This window comes from Oncorhynchus nerka, linkage group LG28 (genome assembly GCF_034236695.1).
Source record: "Oncorhynchus nerka isolate Pitt River linkage group LG28, Oner_Uvic_2.0, whole genome shotgun sequence".
Taxonomy (NCBI): Eukaryota; Metazoa; Chordata; class Actinopteri; order Salmoniformes; family Salmonidae; genus Oncorhynchus; species Oncorhynchus nerka.
This window is the reverse complement of record NC_088423.1, coordinates 47829776-47851683: the sequence shown is the minus strand read 5'-3', so window position 1 is coordinate 47851683 and position 21908 is coordinate 47829776. Positions and strand designations below refer to the sequence as shown.

The window sequence follows — 21908 nt, the reverse complement described above, 5'->3', positions numbered from 1 at the left end:
AGTTTCCAGAGCAGAGCGGCATGGCGAGGGCCGCTTGTAAAGCACTCAGCTCCTCTAAGGCCCCGTAAAACACACACACAGAGAGATAATATGACACACACGAAGGCCCAGGACGCAAACAGACAACGTCACAGCAACCTCACCCCAACCTCACCCTCAAGTTCCCTTCCCTCACCCCTAACTGTCCTACCCCATAACTATTGCCTTTCCTCCCTCTTCTAGTTTTCCCCGCTGCTTATTTTTCACCCATACATCCCTTTCCTACCCCTCACCTCTTAATTTCCTCTCCCTCCTCCTACCCCAAACTCTTACCCCCACTGCCCCAGGCTTGCGGAGGAGATTGAAGAGTGTGTGTGTGTGTAAACATGTTCCATGTGGTGGTCCAGAGTGTTGGCTGGGGAATGATATGCTGAAAAGCCCTAGTGAGCCTGATTTCTCACTATTCAGACAATACGCAGAGGCCATGTCTGTAAGGGCACAAGGCGAGACTCGGATGCAGACACGAGAGGCAGATGGTCAGAGTCTCTGATATTTTATTACAATCCAAGGGGTGGACAGGCAAAAGATCAAAACCAGGTCAGAGTCCAGGAGCTACAGAGTGGCAGGCAGTATGGTCAGGCAGGCTCGAGGTCAGGGCAGGCAGTATGATCAGGCAGGCTCGAGGTCAGGGCAGGCAGGCTCGAGGTCAGGGCAGGCAGTATGGGCAGGCAGGCTCGAGGTCAGGGCAGGCAGTATGGTCAGGCAGGCTTGAGGTCAGGGCAGGCAGTATGGGCAGGCAGGCTCGAGGTCAGGGCAGGCAGTATGGTCAGGCAGGCTCGAGGTCAGGGCAGGCAGTATGGGCAGGCAGGCTCGAGGTCAGGGCAGGCAGTATGGGCAGGCAGGCTCGAGGTCAGGACGGGCAGTATGGTCAGGCAGGCTTGAGGTCAGGGCAGGCGGTATGGTCAGGCAGACTCGAGGTCAGGGCAGGCAGTATGGTCAGGCAGGCTCGAGGTCAGGGCAGGCAGTATGGTCAGGCAGGCGGGTTCAGAGGAAAAAACAGGAGACCGGGAAAAAACACGCTGGTTGACTTAACAAACAAGATGAACTGGTAGGAGGTGGGTGGAGACAATCACAAAGACAGGTGAAACAGATCAGGGCGTGACAATGTCTCTCTGTCTTAATGTAAATTAACTTTTGTTAGTCAGTTAGTTAGTCTATCAATCGGTCCTCAGTCAGCCAAAATGCCCTTATTCCCACCTCCCTCAAACATCTCACCCAGGTCCAACCCACTCTGCCTCCATGCCAGTTTTGTTGTGACATTAGAGTGGGACAAACAGACAGTCACTTGTAAACAAGGCTAATTTTAGCAGGTGTTAATAAGGGTGACTGACCAGTGATCACGTCCCCTTACACCTCCATGTACAGTATAATACAGTAGAGGACTGTGTGTGTGTAGGTGAAAGGTCATCCTACTTCCCTGATAACTATTTGATTAGGTGTGCTGTATATTCAGACTCGGATATCAGTCCACTAATTTGTTTGGAGTTTTGGAACAAGTTGTTCTCCTACAATATACTATTCACCCAAACACAGGGAAGTTTGTGTGTGTGTGTGTTCTTGTTTTCCTACATTATCAGGACCCCAATGTTCTAACAATTCACCCGAATGTCCTGAAAAGGTAGAAAAACACCAACTTTTTTTGAAAAGTCAGAACTTTTTTTCAGGTCCTGAATTTGTTCAAATGCAATTTTAAGCTTAAGGGTTAGGTTTAGTTTTAGGGGTTAGGGAATATAGGATTTCTAATGGTAAATGTTTTTAAACTCCAAACAGTCCTGAAGTTTCACTAAAACAAAGCTGTGTAGGTGTGCGGGCTTTCATAGGACAAGATGACGCCGACAAACATGGTCGACTGGCTCCTAAGCAACTTTGCAGTATTAAAAAAAAAAAAGTGTTATTTCTCACATTATTAGCTCAGAACACTTTTTGCATTCTGACATACAGCTGGAAAGAACCTTTTAGATATTAGAGCAGCTGTAACTCACCAGCATTTTGACCATAAATACGACTTCCCTAAATTGGATCCTTTGTTCGTAACCCCCAAGGCAATTCCACTTATCCCAGAGGCTGTTCCAAGACGCCACCGGCGGAGAAGAGATATTCGGAGTCCGACTTTAGTCCAATTCAGGAGGCGAGCACTAGAGGTCGACCGATTCTAATGTTTCAATGCCGATACCGATTATTGGAGGACCAATTTTAACTTAATATAATACATCAATAAAATCAATTTAGACTCAAATAAATAATGAAACATGTTCAATTTGGTTTAAATATTGCAAAAACACAGTGTTGGAGAAGAAAGTAAAAGTGCAGTATCTGCCATGTAAAAAAGCTAACGTTTAAGTTCCTTGCTCAGAACATGAGAACATATGAAAGCTGATGGTTCCTTTTAACACGAGTCTTCAATATTCCCAGGTAAGAAGTTTTAGGTTGTAGTTAGTTATTATAGGACTATTTATCTCTGTACCATTTGTATTTCATATACCTTTGACTATTGGATTATTATATGCACTTTAGTATTGCCAGTGAAACAGTATAGTTTCCAAATATCAATCATAGACTTAATTATAACATAATAACACAGAAATACGAGTTTCCGGATTTGACCATATTAATGAACTATCATTTCGAAAACAAAACGTTTATTCTTTCGGTGAAATATGGAACCGTTCCTTATTTTATCGAACAGGTGGCATCCCTAAGTCTAAATATTGCTGTTACATTGTACAACCTTCAATGTTATGTCATAATTATATATACATTATAAATGGTCTTCACACAGTTCGCAACGAGCCAGGTGGCCCAAACTGCTGCAATACCCTGACTCTGCTTGCACGGAACGCAAGAGGACACAATTTCCCTAGTTAAAAGAAAGTCATGTTAGCAGGCAATATTAACGAAGTATGCAGGTTTAAAAATATATACTTATGTATTGATTTTAAGAAAGGCATTGATGTTTATGGTTAGGTACACATTGGTGCAACGACAGTGCTTTTTTCACGAATGCGCTTGTTAAATCATCACCCGTTTGGAGAAGTAGGCTGTGATTTGATGAGAAATTAACGGGCACCGCATCGATTATATGCAATGTAGGACACGCTAGAAAAACTAGTAATATCATCAACCATGTGTAGTTAACTAGTGATTATGTTAAGGTTGATTTGTTTTTTATAAGATAAGTTTTATGCTAGCTAGCAACTTACCTTGGCTTCTTGCTGCACTCGCGTAACAGGTAGTCAGCCTGCCACGCAGGCTCCTCGTGGAGCCTCATTTTGACTTGTTTTAAGGACCTTACATCAAAGTTGGATCAGCCTGTAGTGTGGTTTTCCACTTTAATTTTGAGTGTGACTCCAAATCCAGACCTCTTGGAACTATGCTTGGGGTCATTGTCCATTTGGAAGACCGATTTGCTACCAAGCTTTAACTTCCTGACTGATGTCTTGAGATGTCGTTTCAATATATCCACATAATTTTCCGACCTCATGATGCCATCTATTTTGTGAAGTGCACCAGTCCCTCCTGCAGCAAAGCAACCCCACAACATGATGCTGCCACCTCTGTGCGTCATGGTTGGGATGGTGTTCTTCGGCTTGCAAGCCTCCCCCTTTTCCTCCAAACATAGCGAAGGTCATTGGCCAAGCAGTTACATTTGTTTCATCAGACCAGAGGACATTTTTCCAAAAAGTACGATCTTTGTTCACATGTACAGTTGCAAACCGTAGTCTGGCTTTTTTTATGGTGGTTTTGGAGCAGTGGCTTCTTCCTTGCTGAGCGGCCTTTCAGGATTTGTTGATATAGGACTTGTTTTACTGTGGATATAGATACTTTTGTACCTGTTTCCTCCAGCATCTTCACAAGGTCAATCCTGTTCTGGGATTGCACTTTTCGCACCAAAGTATGTTCATCTCTAGGAGACGGAATGCGTCTCCTTCCTGAGCAGTATGACAGCTGCGTGTTCCCATGGTGTTTATTCTTGCGTACTGTTGTTTTTACAAATTAACGTGGTACTTTCAGGCGTTTTGGAAATTGCCCCCAAGGATGAACCAAGCTTGTGGAGGTCTACAATTATTTTTCTGAGGTCTTGGCTGATGTCTTTTGATTTCACCATGATGTCAAGCAAAGAGGCACTGAGTTTGAAGGTAGGCCTTGAAATACATCCACAGGTACACCTCCAATTGACTCAAATGATGTCAATTAGCCTATCAGAAGCTCCTAAAGCCATGACATCCTTTCCTGGAATATTCCAAGCTGTTTAAAGGCACAGTCAACTTAGTGTATGTAAACTTTTGACACACTGGAATTGTGATACAGAGAATTATAAGTGAAATAATCTGTATGTAAACAATTGTTGGAAAAATGACTTGTCATGCACAAAGTAGATGTCCTAACCGACTTGCCAAAACTATGGTTTGTTAACAAGAAATGTGTGGAGTGGTTGAGAAATGAGTTTTCGTGACTCAACCTAAGTGTATGTAAACTTCTGATTTCAACTGTGTGTATATGTTATATAATATAACATCTTCTACATTTACATTTACATTTAAGTCATTTAGCAGACGCTCTTATCCAGAGCGACTTACAAATTGGTGCTTTCACCTTATGACATCCAGTGGAACAGCCACTTTACAATAGTGCATCTAAATCTTTTAAGGGGGGTGAGAAGGATTACTTTATCCTATCCTAGGTATTCCTTAAAGAGGTGGGGTTTCAGGTGTCTCCGGAAGGTGGTGATTGACTCCGCTGTCCTGGCGTCGTGAGGGAGTTTGTTCCACCATTGGGGGGCCAGAGCAGCGAACAGTTTTGACTGGGCTGAGCGGGAACTGTACTTCCTCAGTGGTAGGGAGGCGAGCAGGCCAGAGGTGGATGAACGCAGTGCCCTTGTTTGGGTGTAGGGCCTGATCAGAGCCTGGAGGTACTGAGGTGCCGTTCCCCTCACAGCTCCGTAGGCAAGCACCATGGTCTTGTAGCGGATGCGAGCTTCAACTGGAAGCCAGTGGAGAGAGCGGAGGAGCGGGGTGACGTGAGAGAACTTGGGAAGGTTGAACACCAGACGGGCTGCGGCGTTCTGGATGAGTTGTAGGGTTTAATGGCACAGGCAGGGAGCCCAGCCAACAGCGAGTTGCAGTAATCCAGACGGGAGATGACAAGTGCCTGGATTAGGACCTGCGCCGCTTCCTGTGTGAGGCAGGGTCGTACTCTGCGGATGTTGTAGAGCATGAACCTACAGGAACGGGCCACCGCCTTGATGTTAGTTGAGAACGACAGGGTGTTGTCCAGGATCACGCCAAGGTTCTTAGCGCTCTGGGAGGAGGACACGATGGAGTTGTCAACCGTGATGGCGAGATCATGGAACGGGCAGTCCTTCCCGGGAGGAAGAGCAGCTCCGTCTTGCCGAGGTTCAGCTTGAGGTGGTGATCCGTCATCCACACTGATATGTCTGCCAGACATGCAGAGATGCGATTCGCCACCTGGTCATCAGAAGGGGGAAAGGAGAAGATTAATTGTGTGTCGTCTGCATAGCAATGATAGGAGAGACCATGTGAGGTTATGACAGAGCCAAGTGACTTGGTGTATAGCGAGAATAGGAGAGGGCCTAGAACAGAGCCCTGGGGGACACCAGTGGTGAGAGCGCGTGGTGAGGAGACAGATTCTCGCCACGCCACCTGGTAGGAGCGACCTGTCAGGTAGGACGTAATCCAAGCATGGGCCACGCCGGAGATGCCCAACTCGGAGAGGGTGGAGAGGAGGATCTGATGGTTCACAGTATCGAAGGCAGCCGATAGGTCTAGAAGGATGAGAGCAGAGGAGAGAGAGTTAGCTTTAGCAGTGCGGAGTGCCTCCGTGATACAGAGAAGAGCAGTCTCAGTTGAATGACTGATTGAAACCTGACTGATTTGGATCAAGAAGGTCATTCTGAGAGAGATAGCGGGAGAGCTGGCCAAGGACGGCACGTTCAAGAGTTTTGGAGAGAAAAGAAAGAAGGGATACTGGTCTGTAGTTGTTGACATCGGAGGGATCGAGTGTAGGTTTTTTCAGAAGGGGTGCAACTCTCGCTCTCTTGAAGACGGGAGGGACGTAGCCAGCGGTCAGGGATGAGTTGATGAGCGAGGTGAGGTAAGGGAGAAGGTCACCGGAAATGGTCTGGAGAAGAGAGGAGGGGATAGGGTCAAGAGGGCAGGTTGTTGGGCGGCCGGCCGTCACAAGACGCGAGATGTCATCTGGAGAGAGAGGGGAGAAAGAGGTCAGAGCACAGGGTAGGGCAGTGTGAGCAGAACCAGCGGTGTCGTTTGACTTAGCAAGCGAGGATCGGATGTCGTCGACCTTCTTTTCAAAATGGTTGACGAAGTCATCTGCAGAGAGGGAGGAGGAGGAGGGGGATTCAGGAGGGAGGAGAAGGTGGCAAAGAGCTTCCTAGGGTTAGAGGCAGATGCTTGGAATTTAGAGTGGTAGAAAGTGGCTTTAGCAGCAGAGACAGAGGAGGAAAATGTAGAGAGGAGGGAGTGAAAGGATGCCAGGTCCGCAGGGAGGCGAGTTTTCCTCCATTTCCGCTCGGCTGCCCGGAGCCCTGTTCTGTGAGCTCGCAATGAGTCGTCGAGCCACGGAGCGGGAGGGGAGGACTGAGCCGGCCTGGAGGATAGGGGACATAGAGAGTCAAAGGATGCAGAAAGGGAGGAGAGGAGGGTTGAGGAGGCAGAATCAGGAGATCGGTTGGAGAAGGTTTGAGCAGAGGGAAGAGATGATAGGATGGAAGAGGAGAGAGTAGCGGGGGAGAGAGAGCGAAGGTTGGGACGGCGCGATACCATCCGAGTAGGGGCAGTGTGGGAAGTGTTGGATGAGAGCGAGAGGGAAAAGGATACAAGGTAGTGGTCGGAGACTTGGAGGGAGTTGCAATGAGGTTAGTGGAAGAACAGCATCTAGTAAAGATGAGGTCGAGCGTATTGCCTGCCTTGTGAGTAGGGGGAAGGTGAGAGGGTGAGGTCAAAAGAGGAGAGGAGTGGAAAGAAGGAGGCAGAGAGGAATGAGTCAAAGGTAGACGTGGGGAGGTTAAAGTCGCCCAGAACTGTGAGAGGTGAGCCGTCCTCAGGAAAGGAGCTTATCAAGGCATCAAGCTCATTGATGAACTCTCCGAGGGAACCTGGAGGGCGATAAATGATAAGGATGTTAAGCTTGAAAGGGCTGGTAACTGTGACAGCATGGAATTCAAAGGAGGCGATAGACAGATGGGTAAGGGGAGAAAGAGAGAATGACCACTTGGGAGAGATGAGGATCCCGGTGCCACCACCCCGCTGACCAGAAGCTCTCGGGGTGTGCGAGAACACGTGGGCGGACGAAGAGAGAGCAGTAGGAGTAGCGGTGTTGTCTGTGGTGATCCATGTTTCCGTCAGTGCCAAGAAGTCGAGGGACTGGAGGGAGGCATAGGCTGAGATGAACTCTGCCTTGTTGGCCGCAGATCGGCAGTTCCAGAGGCTACCGGAGACCTGGAACTCCACGTGGGTCGTGCGCGCTGGGACCACCAGATTAGGGTGGCCGTGGCCACGCGGTGTGGAGCGTTTGTATGGTCTGTGCAGAGAGGAGAGAACAGGGATAGACAGACACATAGTTGACAGGCTAGAGAAGAGGCTACGCTAATGCAAAGGAGATTGGAATGACAAGTGGACTACACGTCTCGAATGTTCAGAAAGTTAAGCTTACGTAGCAAGAATCTAATTGACTAAAATGATTAAAATGATACAGTACTGCTGAGGTAGGCTAGCTGGCAGTGGCTGCGTTGTTGACTCTAAATGTGTATGCAACCAATACATTTGTATTTTCTAGAATCCCTCTTCTCTAACCTGCGTTGTCTGTTTGTGTGTTCCAGGTGTGGTTGTTCTGTGGTCTACCAGACCCTTGAGATGGCTGCCCGGTCCCTGGCCCCGTTCATCATGGTAACCCAGGTCCACCTCCACCCTCCAGACCCTTTCGGAGGACCTGCCTCTGGAACCCGGACCTAGAACCCAGGGATCGGTTAGCCATCACATCCACGGAACCCTATTCCAGGTCTAGAACCCATTCCATTCTATAATACTGGCAACACACACTGAAAAAGAATGCACTGTCGCAACGCACACACATTTGCATGCGTACACACTTTCTGACACAGTATGCACAGTCTCAACACACACTCGCAGACACAGCTCTCAACATATCCTGTCAACACACAGTGCACATCCCATCAACCCCAGTATCACACTGTGACAGTCCAGGGTAAATACAGATTTAGTATTGTCAACACACTCTAACAACAAGTGAACACTCACACAGTAATATCAACACATACTAATGAGACATTGCTACAGTCCACTCATAATGGGACAGCTTGGCCCAAATCAGGGGTGTTAGTGTCATGGGGAGGAATTAATAGCTTTGTTTTGTATTTTCCTTCCATGATCTGACAGTTATGATTTGATAGCCAGTATTTAAGACAAGAAACCACTATGTTTCAGGGAGGTCTGTGGGATAGAGGGAGAGGAATGGGGCGAGAGCGCTGGAGACAGGGCGAGAAGGAAAGAGTATACAGTGAGTAGGAGCATACAAAATAAGTAAAGAAAGAGATGGAGGGAGGGAGGGAGCCAGAAAAGGAGAGATGGAGAGATGGCCTCGCAGAGGCTTACGGGTGGCTTTGTGAGAGCAGGGTTTATTTTATTTCCGGTCATGGTGGCCATGTGTATGGAGTTTTCACAGATGCCCCTCTCTCTCTGGGAGTTGAGGATGACAGGAGAGCCGTGTCTCTGTGGCCAGGGAGGAGAGAGAGAGATCGAGAGGGAGGGAGGGTCGAGAGAGGAGAGAAATAGAGACGACCACTTTGAGAACATACAGGGAGGATAAGATGGGTGTAAGATCCACGTGATGCGTGTATACTCCATGGGGTGTTACAGTAGAGCCAAAGCTTGCAACCGGTGTTTCCTCAAAATAATTTAATTTCCTCAGCCCTCACACTCTCTCCACCTCTGTCTACCGTATTATTGTCTATTGTCAATCAATCATATTTCTAAAGCACTTTTTACAACAGCAGTTGTCACAAAGTGCGATACAGAGACCCAGCCTAAAACACCAAAGACCCCAAAGAGCAAGCAATGCAGATGTAGAAGCACGGTGGCTATGAAAAAATCCCTAGAAAGGCAGGAACTTGGGAAGAAACCTATAGAGGAAGAAGGACCCGAAGGGTGGCCATTCCTCTTCTGGCTCTGTCGGGTGAAGATTATAAGAGGACATGGCCATTTAAGGCCAGAGGGAGTGAGCGAGAAAGAGAGAGGGGCACATCTGGTGAACAGGTTCCATAACCACAGCAGAAACTGGATCAGCAACACGACCAGGTGGACTGGGGCGGGGACAGCCAGGAGTCGTCAGGCCAGGTAGTTCTGTGGCTTGGCCCTAGGGCTCATGTTCTCTGGGAGAGGAGAATTAGAGGGAGCATTCCTGAGATCACACAGGACACCAGATAAGACAAGAGAATTATACCAAATGGGACAGACCCACCCTAGCCCCCTGGGACATAGACTATTACAGCATAGATACTGGGGACTGAGACTTGGGGGTCTGGGGACACTGTTGCCCCATCCAAACTTACCCCCAGACAGGGCCAACCAAGCAGGATATAACTCCACCCACTTTGCCAAAGCACAGCCCCCACACCAGGAAAGGGATATCAACAAATCACCAACTTACTACTCTGAGACAAGGCTGAGTATAGCCCACGAAGATCTCCTCCACCGCACGAGCCTTGTGGGGTTGCAAAACCAGACAGGAAGATCACGTCAGTGATTCAACCCACTCAAGTCAAGTATAGCGAATATCCTAGGGAGAGAGGACAGGCAAGTCATAGTATAGTGAGTGTTGGGGATGGGCTGGAGTAGTGAGTGCTGGGGATGGGCTGGAGTAGTGAGTGCTGGGGATGGGCTGGAGTAGTGAGTGCTGGGGATGGGCTGGAGTAGTGAGTGTTGGGGATGGGCTGGAGTAGTGAGTGTTGGGGATGGGCTGGAGTACTCGATTCAAGGTTTGTATTAGATTGCTTCTTTTTTATTCATGTAGCAGGTTAAATGTGGGGAGGAAGTCTCATTTTCAAAACAACCAGTAGGCTTAATTGGAAAAATGGATAGCATACTGCAAACTTTATTTTGCTCTCCGCCTCATTTCACACTAACATTGCGAGAACTCAAGATTCTTTGTTGACGAGAGTACTTGAACACAGACATTCTTTCAAATGCCCATCCCTAATGTGTGTGTGTGTGTGTGTGTGTGTGGTATGTGCATGCATGCCTGTGCGTATAAGGGCCCTTGCATCAGTGTACTTGTTTACTTTAGACGATCCACCACAGATAGACCGGGCAGCGTGTCAGGTCCCGCCCGTTCAATCTGAATACGGAGGGGTGTCTTTCCCCTGATGGACCACAGATAAACGGGAGTGTTTGGAGACGCTGGGGCGAGATCTGGAGGAACTCTTGGCTGGGGGTAGCCAAGAGGGGGAGGGTTGTTGTGGTGAGCCCTGGGTTTTGTACGCAAACGTTCTGGTTGTAAACACTGTAGAGTATAGAGGAGAGACCAAAATAGACAGAGTGTACGTGTGGACTGGAGCATCACCCAGGGCCCACTAGATAGAGGAGATAGTGTGTATGCGCACATCATACTGAGGCCCTGTTTATGCTGAAGTTGATGAGGACAGTGTGTTCAGCTGCAGGGGATGGCTAATGTATGTTAATGTGTTACGGCCACTGTCCGGGAGTCAGTTGTGTGTGTGTGTGTGTGTGTGTGTGTGTGTGTGTGTGTGTGTGTGTGTGTGTGTGTGTGTAACAGGTTGCAGATGTGGCTGTCTCTGCCCTATTGGGAAAAACCTTCCTAGCTTTAATTTGCTGATTTTAACTTAGCTTCTGTTGCTATCCAGAATGCCCCTTTTCACATCCATTAACAGGGCGCGTAGACAGTACACATTCCCTGTACACTGACATAGTCTTCCCAGCTCTCTCTCCCACACCCCTAGCTGTGTGACCTTCAGCGTCCCCAGGAGACCATCCCCAGAGCGTCATGCATCAGCAGACCGAGGTTAGAGTTATTAGAGATGGCTCTTTGGTTAAAGCACCACCAAACACAGTGCTAGCCAATACTGTCCCGGTCCACCCGATAAGTTCTGTTGACACAACCTCCCCGGGCTTCCCCTGGACCGGCCTAACAAGGGAACAGATGGACCAGCACTAACAGAACCCGACGCCCGCACCCGACACGCACCAGGCCTGTCTATCCAGCATGCATAGCGTTGGTCAGTAGCGTTTTAGGTCACGCGGTGAGGAATTAATCCTTTGTGTATTTCCACAACACAAATCAGGAGTTGTACAGTAGACTTGCCCATGGACACACTTTTTTTCTTTCTTACGTGTTTGGAGGAAGGGTTCGTGACCTAAACAGCATTGTAGCTGTATGTAAGTGCCAAAATAAAGGAAACGCCAACATAAAGTGTCTTAATAGGGTTTTGGGCCACCACGAGCCAGAACAGCTTCAATGCACCTTTGCGTAGATTCTAACAGTGTCTGAAACTCTATTGGAGGGATGAGATGCTATTCTTCGAGAATTTCCTAAATTTGGTGTTTTGTTGATGGTGGTGGAAAACGCTGTCTCAGGCGCCGCTCCAGAACCTCCCATAAGTGTTCAATTGGGTTGAGATCTGGTGACTGAGACAGCCATGGCATATGGTTTACATCGTTTTTGTGCTCATCAATTCTGTGACCACTCGTGCCCTGTGGATGAGGGCATTGTCATCCTATGAGGGCACAACCATGGTAGCCAAAATAAGGGCCTGCCCAGCATTTTTATACATGACCCTAAGCATGATGGGATGTTAATTGCTTAATTAACTCAGTATCCACATCTGTGTGGAAGGACCTGCTTTCAATATACTTTGTATCCCCCATTTACTCAAATGTTTCCATAATTTTAGGAGTTACTTGTATCTGCCAAGCTGTTAAGAGCATTGGGCCAGTAACCGAAAGGTCGCTGGTTCGAATCCCCAAGCCGATTAGGTAAAGAATCTGTCGACGTGCCCTTGAGCAAGGCACTGTACCTTAACTACTCCTGTAAATCGCTCTGAATAAGAGCGTATGCTAAATGACGACTAAAATATAAATGTAAAATCTCGATCTGTGTTAACAAACCTCCAAACGAGCTTCAACGCCATACAACACTCCTACAAAACTCTTGAACTCAGCCAGGGTCTGTAGAGCGTAGTACTAGTACAGCACAAACAGATCTGGGGACAAGTTTGAGCTAAACAGGGTCTGTAGAGAGTAGTAATAGTACAGCATAAACAGATCTGGGACCAGGCTATAGCTAGAAAGGGTCTGTAGAGAGTAGTACTAGTACAGCACAAACTGATGTGGGACCAGGCTTAAGTTAGTTAGGGTGAGTAGTACTAGTATAGTAAGCGTAATGAAAGAGGACACAGAAGGTCACCACTCCTCCATGTTCTCTCTGGCTCACTGTTCTAATACAACAACCCTAGCTGCTTTCTGTCTGCTCAGATCGTTCACATAACAAACACACACACACACACACACACACACACACACACGCACGCAGACACACACTGGTCATGCTTCTCTCCCTCGTCTGCACAGTGGCAATAACAAGCAAGTCCCTGGGGTGCAGTTGAGCTCCACAACTCCGTGACGGGTAAAGATTGAAGATGTCATTGTTCACACATGCCACAGGGCGTGTCTGTGTGTGTGTGTGTGTGTGTAGGACCATGTCTATCAGTAGTTCTGAATTGTTTGCGTGTTTGTATCTTTGGATGCTCATGCTTAGGTGTAAATGTAGCAAATGTATTTGAGTTTGTGCTTATTTGTTTGTATTTTTGTGTAAGTGTCTTGTTCAAGGGTTTGTGTGTTGTGCATGTGTGTTTCTGGTGGTTTCTTGCGTTTGGGTGCACTATTCTGTGTGCCTGTGCGCGTGTACCTGTGCGCGTCTAGCCGTGCGCGTCTAGCCGTGCCCTGTGGTCAGTCCCTGGTCGTGGATGTGGGAGTGACTGCAGCCTGATAACAGCCCTCACACACCACCACTATTTTTACCAGGCTAAATGTGACACACTCACACAACACACACTCAACACCGACTGTAAAAACGCCTCGCTCAAAAACGACCCGTACAAAGACGGTTTGATTTGTTTCGTATGTAGCTCAAACGTTGCCAAACCGTTCTCATAAGTTTCCCCAAAGCAGGTGGTGCCCTTCGTCAAAACAGCACAGGTCAAAAACCCTGGTCCCCTCCCCCACTGCTCCATCTCCAGACAGGGACACAACCGTGACCTCTCAACCCATTTTACCTTCTCCTCCCAGGGTTAAAACGTCTGGACCATGACCCTTTCCTTCTGCTTTGTGGATCTCCTCTAACTGTGGCATCTTTATTTTAGCTCCGTCTTGTCCCATCTCTCTTCTCGTCCCGCCTCTGTTTTTTTTGCTCCATGTCATGCTTTTTGGAGGACGGTTTTGGGTTCTATAAATATTCCCTTTTCCTTCAAGCAAGGCCGGATTAAGCCGGTTGAGACTCCCACTAGGGACTTCCCAGTCTGAATCGTCGAGGGGGCAGGGAACGATGGAGAAGGGAGGGGTGTGGTGGATGCTGTTTGTGAGAGCAAGTGGGTGTTGGCTGGGAGGGTGTGGAGGGTGGCTGGTACAGGGGGGGTGAGCAGGGCTCGGTGACCCAGGGCTGGTGCTACGTGGTGGCCCTGGTCGGCTTGGTTTTCCCCCGTTGCCTACCCTGCATGGTGTAATGAATGGCTTCCTCCACTGTGGCCGTAGCTCAGCTAAAGAGTATACTTACTATGGCCCAGAATACACAAGAGAACACGGACTACAGGACCGAGGAGTCTTGAGTACACTGCCTCAGAATACACTGCATCTGACCTAGCCTCAGAATATCTGGCCTCCATTATAGCATCTGCAATATCTCCGCTGAATAATATAATAATCATTAGGCCATTTTATAATATACGTGGAAAGAATATTCTCACATCATTGTGTTTATACCTTTCTTGGTCCCAAACAGCCACTTTGGTAACCGCGCAACTTTTTTCAGACTGTTCATCATCAGCCAACGTAAACTACTTTACTTTGTTTGTCTACGAACCTCAGCGATTGTTTGCCTAGTCAAACTCACAGCAGTTCACTCCTCAGTAATTCAGATACACACACAGTTATTATTAAACCAGTTGAAACAACGTGTGTGTGTGTGTGTGGTAGGAACGCAGCAGGTACCACAGACGACCACACAGACCCCAGGCGGCAGGAAGTGACATCAGCAAAGCACTCCAACCACGACTGTAGCTCGCCTCCAGGTAATTTCTCACTCACTCACACTTATGGACGCATACAGTGCCTTCGGAAAGTGTTCAGACCCCTAGACTTTTACCACGTTTTGTTGCGCTACAGCCTTATTCTAAAATGTATTCCATTTTTTTTCCCTCGTCAATATACACACAATACCCCATAATGACAAAGCAAAAACAGGTTTTTAGATTTTTTGTTGTTGTTGCTAATTTAGATATTTCAAATATATGACATCACATTTACATACTCAGTACTTTGTTGAACCACCTTTGTCAGTTATTACAGCATCAAGTCTTCTTGGGTATGACGCTATAAGCTTGGCACGCCTGTATTAGGGGAGTTTCTCCCATTCTTCTCTGCTAATCCTCTCAAGCTCTGTCATGTTGGATGGGGAGCATTGCTGCACAGCTATTTTCAGGCCTCTGCAGAGATGTTCAATCGGGTCAAGTCTGGGCTCTGGCTGGGCCACTGAAGGACATTGATACTTGTCCCACAGCCACTCCTTTGTTGTCTTCGCTGTGTGCTTATTGTCCTGTTTGCAGGTGAATCTTCGCATCAGTCTGAGGTCCTGAGTTCTCTGGAGCAGTTTTTCATTAAGGATCTCACTGTACTTTGCTCCATTCAATTTTCCCTGGATCCTGACTAGACTCCCAGTCCCTGCCGCTGAAAAACATCCCCACAGCATGATGCTGCCACCACCATGCTTCACCGTAGGGATGGTGCCAGGTTTCCTCCAGACGTTGACGGTTGGCATTCAGGCCAAAGTGTTCAATCTTGGTTTCATCAGACCAGAGAGAATCTTGTTTCTCGTGGTCTGAGAGTCTTTAGGTGCCTTTTGGCAATATCCAAGCCGACTGTCATGTGCCTTTTACTGAGAAGTGGCTTCTGTCTGACCACTTTAAATCAAATCAAATTGATTTATATAGCCCTTCGTACATCAGCTGATATCTCAAAGTGCTGTACAGAAACCCAGCCTAAAACCCCAAACAGCAAGCAATACAGGTGTAGAAGCACGGCGGCTAGGAAAAACTCCCTAGAAAGGCCAAAACCTAGGAAGAAACCTAGAGAGGAACCAGGCTATGTGGGGTGGCCAGTCCTCTTCTGGCTGTGCCGGGTGGAGATTATAACAAAACATGGCCAAGATGTTCAAATGTTCATAAATGACCAGAATGGTCGAATAATAATAGGGCAGAACAGTTGAAACTGGAGCAGCAGCACAGTCAGGTGGACTGGGGACAGCAAGGAGTCATCATGTCAGGCCTTTACCATAAAGGCCTGATTGGTAGAGTGCTGCAGAGATGGTTGTCCTTCTGGAAGGTTCTCCCATCTCCAAGGAGGAACTCCAGAGCTCTGTCAGAGTGACCATCAGGTTCTTGGTCACCACCCTGACCAAGGCCCTTCCCCCAAATACTCAGTTTGGCCGTGCAGCCAGTTTAAATAAGAGTCTTGGTGGTTCTAAACATCTTCCATTTAAGAATGTTGGAGGTCACTGTGTTCTTGGGGACCTTGAATGCTGCAGAACATTTTTGGTACCCTTCCCCAGACCTGTGCCTCGACATAATCCTATCTTGGAGCGCTACGGACCATTCCTTCGACCTGACCTCATGGCTTGGTTTTTGCTCTGACAAGCACTATCAACAGTGGGACCTTTATATAGACAGCTGTCTGCCTTTCAAAATCATGTCCAATCAATTAAATTTACCACAGGTTAAAAGGCACATGTACAAATATCTCAAGGATGATCAATGGAAACAGGATGCACCTGAGCTCAATTTCAAGTTTCGTAGCAAAGGGTATTAATACTAATGTAAATAAGGTACAGTTAAAGTCAGAAGTTTACATACACCTTAGCCAAATACATTTCAATTCAGTTTTTCACAATTCCTTACATTTAATCCTCGTAAAAAATCCCTGTCTTAGGTCAGTTAGGATCACCACTTTATTTTAAGAATGTGAAATGTAAGAATAATAGTAGAGTGATTTTATTTCAGCTTTTATTTCTTTCATTACATTCATGACTGACAAAATGAGAAAAAAAATCCAGAAAATCACATTGTAGGATTTTAAATTTATTTATTTGCAAATGATGGTGGAAAATAAGTATTGGGCACCTACAAACAAGCAAGATTTCTGGCTCTCACAGACCTGTAACTTCTTCTTTAAGAGGCTCCTCTGTCCTCCACTCGTTACCTGTATTAATGGCACCTGTTTGAACTTGTTATCAGTATAAAAGACACCTGTCCACAACCTCAAACAGTCACACTCCAAACTCCACTATTGCCAAGACTAAAGAGCTGTCAAAGGACACCAGAAACAAAATTGTAGACCTGCACCAGGCTGGGAAGACTGAATCTACAATAGGTAAGCAGCTTGGTTTGAAGAAATCAACTGTGGGAGCAATTATTAGGAAATGGAAGACATACAAGACCACTGATAATCTCCCTCGATCTGGGGCTCCACGCAAGATCTCACCCCGTGGGGTCAAAATGATCACAAGAACGGTGAGCAAAAATCCCAGAACCACACGGGGGGACCTAGTGAATGACCTGCAGAGAGCTGGGACCAAAGTAACAAAGCCTACCATCAGTAACACACTACGCCGCCAGGGACTCAAATCCTGCAGTGCCAGACGTGTCCCCCTGCTTAAGCCAGTACATGTCCAGGCCCGTCTGAAGTTTGCTAGAGAGCATTTGGATGATCCAGAATAAGATTGGGAGAATGTCATATGGTCAGATGAAACCAAAATAGAACTTTTTGGTAAAAACTCATCTTGTCGTGTTTGGAGGACAAGGAATCCTGAGTTGCATCCAAAGAACACCATACCTACTGTGAAGTATGTGGGTGGAAACATCATGCTTTGGGGCTGTTTCTCTGCAAAGGGACCAGGACGACTGATCCGTGTAAAGGAAAGAATGAATGGGGCCATGTATCGTGAGATTTTGAGTGAAAACCTTCCATCAGCAAGGGCATTGAAGATGAAACATGGCTGGGTCTTTCAGCATGACAATGATCCCAAACACACCGCCCGGGCAACGAAGGAGTGGCTTCGTAAGAAGCATTTCAAGGTCTTGGAGTGGCCTAGCCAGTCTCCAGATCTCAACCCCATAGAAAATCTTTGGAGGGAGTTGAAAGTCCATGTTGCCCAGCAACCGCCCCAAAACATCACTGCTCTAGAGGAGATCTGCATGGAGGAATACCAGCAACAGTGTGTGAAAACCCCGTGAAGACTTACAGAAAATGTTTGACCTCTGTCATTGCCAACAAAGGGTATATAACAAACTATTGATACACTTTTGTTATTGACCAAATACTTATTTTCCACCATAATTTGCAAATAAATTCATAAAAAATCCTACAATGTGATTTTCTGGATTTTTTCTTTTCTCATTTTGTCTGTCATAGTTGAAGTGTACCTATGATGAAAGTTACAGGCCTCTCTCATCTTTTTAAGTGGGAGAACTTGCACAATTGGTGGCTGACTAAATACTTTTTTGCCCCACTGTACATACACACACACATGCACACATGACATCCACTCCTGATATTGAAAAGACTCCTTTTTTCTTCTGCCCATCCCCTCCTTGGCTTGTTTCCCTCCACGGCCCACACAGGCTTCCATTTCAATGGAACCGACCTCCACCCCCTACCACATACTTTCCTGTCCCAAACCTGGGCCTGTTTTTGCAGTGTCATTATGGGGTATTGTGTGGGCCTTTGTGTGTAGATCATTTTTTTATATCCATTTTTGAATAAGTCTGTAACGTAGCAAAATATGGAGAATGTCAAGCAAGGGGTCTAAATGTTTTCAGAATGCAGTGTATATTCCCAAAAGTATGTGGACACCCCTTCAAATTAGTGGTTTCGGCCATTTCATTCACACGCGTTGCTGACTGGTGTATACAATTGAGCACTCAGCCATGCATTCTCCATAGACAAACATAGGCAGTAGACTGGCCTTACTGAAGAGCTCAGTGACTTTCAACGTGGCACCTTCATAGGATGCCACCTTTCCAACAAGTCAGTTCCTCAAATGTCTGGCCTGCTAGAGCTTCCCCGGTCAACTGTAAGCGTTGTTATTGTGAAGTGGAAACGTCTAGGCGCATCAACGGCTCACCCGTGACGTGGTAGGCCACACAAGCTCACAGAACGGGACCGCCGAGTGCTGAAGCGCTTTGCGCATAGCGCATAATAATCATCTGTCCTTGGTTGCAACACTCACTACCGAGTTCAAAACTGCCTCTTGAAGCAACGTCAGCACAAGAACTGTTCGTCAGGAGCTTCATGGAAAAAGTTTCCATGGCCGTGCAGCTGCACACAATCCTAAGATCACCATGTGCATTGCCAAGCGTCAGCTGGAGAGGTGTAAAACTTGCCGACAGTGGACTCTGGAGCAGTGGAAACGCGTTCTCTGAAGTGATGAATCACACTCACCATGTGGCAGTCCGAAGGACGAGTCTGGTTTTGGCGGATGCTAGGAAAAAACTACCTGCCTGAATGCATAGTGCCAACTGTAAAGTTTGGTAGAGGAGGAATGGTTCGGGTTCGTGGTTCGGGCTAGGCCCCTTAGTTCAAGTAAAGGGACACTACATCATACAACAACATTCTTGATGATTCTGTGCTTCCTACTTTGTGGCAATAGTTTTGAAGGCTCTTTACTGTTTCAGACAATGACATTGCACAAAGCGAGGTCCATACAGAAATGTTTTGTCGAGATCGGTGTGGAAGAACCTCATTGAACACCTTTGGGATGAATTGTAATGCAGACTGCGAGCCAGGCCTAATCGCCCAAAATCAGTGCCGACCTCACTAATGCTCTTGTGGCTGAATGGAAGCAAGTCCCCACAGCAATCTTCCAACATCTAATTTAAAAAGCCTCCCCACAAGAGCCGAGGCTGTTATATAGCAGCAAAGGGGGACCAACTCTATATTAATGACCATGATTTTTTAATGAGCTGTTCGACGAGCAGGTGTCCACATACTTGTGGTCATGTACAGTACCAGTCAAAGGTTTGGGCACAGCTACTCATTCATGGGGTTTTCTTTATTTTTACTATATTATACATTGTAGAAAAATAGTGAATGAAATATGAAATAACACATTTGGAATCATGTAGTAACCAAAAAAGTGTTAAACAAATCAATATATATTTTATATTTGAGATTCTTCAAAGTAGCAACCCTTTGCCTTGATGACAGCTTTGCACACTCTTGGCATTCTCTTAACCAGCTTCATGAGCAATGCTTTTCCAACAGTTTTGAAGGAGTTCCCACATATGCTGAGCACTCGTTGGCTGCTTTTCCTTCTCTGCGGTCCAACTCATCCCAAACCATCATAACCGCCATCGATAAGAGACGATACTGTGCAGCTGTATTCATCGACTTGGCCAAGGCTTTCGACTCTGTCAATCACCACATTCTTATCGGTAGACTCATCAGCCTTGTTTCTCAAATGACTGCCTTGCCTGGTTCACCAACTACTTCTCAGACAGAGTTCAGTGTGTCAAATCGGAGGGCCTGTTGTCCGGACCTCTGGCAGTCTCTATGGGGGTACCACAGGGTTCAATTCTCAGGCCGTCTCTTTTCTCTGTATATATCAATGATGTCGCTCTTGCTGCTGGTGATTCTCTGATCCACCTCTACGCAGACGACAACAATCTGTATACTTCTGGCCCTTCTTTGGACACTGTGTTAACTAACCTCCAGACAAGCTTCAATGCCATACAACTCTCCTTCCTGACATCCAACTGCTCTTTAAATGCAAGTAAAACTAAATGCATGCTCAGAGCAGCTCCTCATCCCCATACTACCTCATACCCATATTTATTATGTATTTATTTTTTTGCTCCTTTACACCCCAGTATCTACTTGCACATTCATCTTTTGCACATCTATCACTTGTGTTTAATTGCTAAATTGTAATTATTACGCCACTATGGCCTATTTATTGCCTACCTCCCTTATCTTACCTCATTTGCATACACTGTATATAGACTTTTTCTCTATTGTGTTATTGGCTGTATGTTTGTTTATTCCATGTTTAACTCTGTGTTGTTTGTGTCGCACAGGTCTTCTGATGCAGCACTCCGTCACTCTCCTTCTTGGTGAAATAGCACTTACATAGCCTGGATGTGTGTTGGGTCATTGTCCTGTTGAAAAACAAATGTCCTACTAAGACGAAACCATCTCAATTGAGTTAAGGTCTGATGATCTCCCAAGTGCCGCCACGGTCTAAGGCATCTCAGTGCTTGAGGCGGCACTACAGACACACTGGTTGACAATCACACAAAGCTCAAACCAGATGAGATTGCCTATCGCTGTGGTAACCATGCTGGTTAAATGTGCCTTGAATTGTAAATAAGTCACTGACAGTATCACCAGCAACACACCCCCACACCATCACACCTCGTCCTCCATGCTTCAGGGTGGAAACCACACATGCAGAGATCATCTGTTCACCTGCTGTGTGTCTCACAAGGACATGGTGGTTGGAACCAAACATCTCATTTGGACTCATCAGACCAAAGGACAGATTTCCACCAGATGGTTTTTGCGACTGCACTTGAAGAAAATTTCAGTTCTTGACATTTTCCTGATTGACTGACCTTCAAGTAATGATGGACTGTTGTTTCTCTTTGCTTATTTGAGCTGTTTTTGCCATAATATGGACTTGTTATTTTACCAAATAGGTCTATCTTCTGTATACCACCCCTACCTTGTCAGAACATAACTGATTTGGCTCAAACACATTAAGAAGGAAAGTAATTCCACAAATGTACTTTTAACAAGGCACACTTGTTAATTTAAATGCACTCCAGGTGACTACCTCATCAAGCTGGTTGAGAGAATGCCAAGAGTGCGCAAAGCTGTCATCAAGGCAAAGGGTGGCTACTTTGAAGAATCTCAAATATGAAATATATATTTTGATTTGTTTAACACTTTTTTTTTTGGTTACTACATGATTCCATATTTGTTATTTCATAGTTTTGATGTCTTCCCTATTTTTCTAAAATGTAGATAATAGTACAAATAAAGAAAAACCCTGGAATGAGTAGGTGTGTCCAAACCTTTGGCTGGTACTGTATATATCTTGTGAATCTCACACAAATTTGAAAAAAATCTAGATATTTTATTTTTAGGCCATATCACCCAGTCTCTTGCCCCAGGTAGAAACAGTTCAAAAGGCAGTCCAAAACAGAGCTCATTTTGAAGTATCCATCACCTAGGCTAACAAGTGAATGCAGTTTGGGCATTGTAAAATGGGAAAAATACTTTGCAAACAACTCTTCTAAGTGCACATAAAGTAGACACCCCAATAATCTACAGTTCTCCACATAGTTGGGATTTAGGACAAATGTGACTTTGCATCAATATCCAATTAAGAAAATTCCATTGATGTCAATGTGTAAGTGCACAATATGCACAACGGTTGAATTCTAGCCCGAGTCAGTTGTTTACGTCCAACTGTTTAGGCTTGGTGGTCACTAGAGTTTCCATATGCTAGTATGAGTCAGCATAAGACTGCTG

At 46.2% G+C, this 21908-nt stretch overlaps 1 pseudogene; it reads left to right on the top strand.

The window, feature by feature from the left end:
* The window catches only part of LOC115113327 (uncharacterized), a 114536-nt pseudogene that overhangs the window by 60415 nt on the left and 32213 nt on the right, over positions 1-21908 (top strand).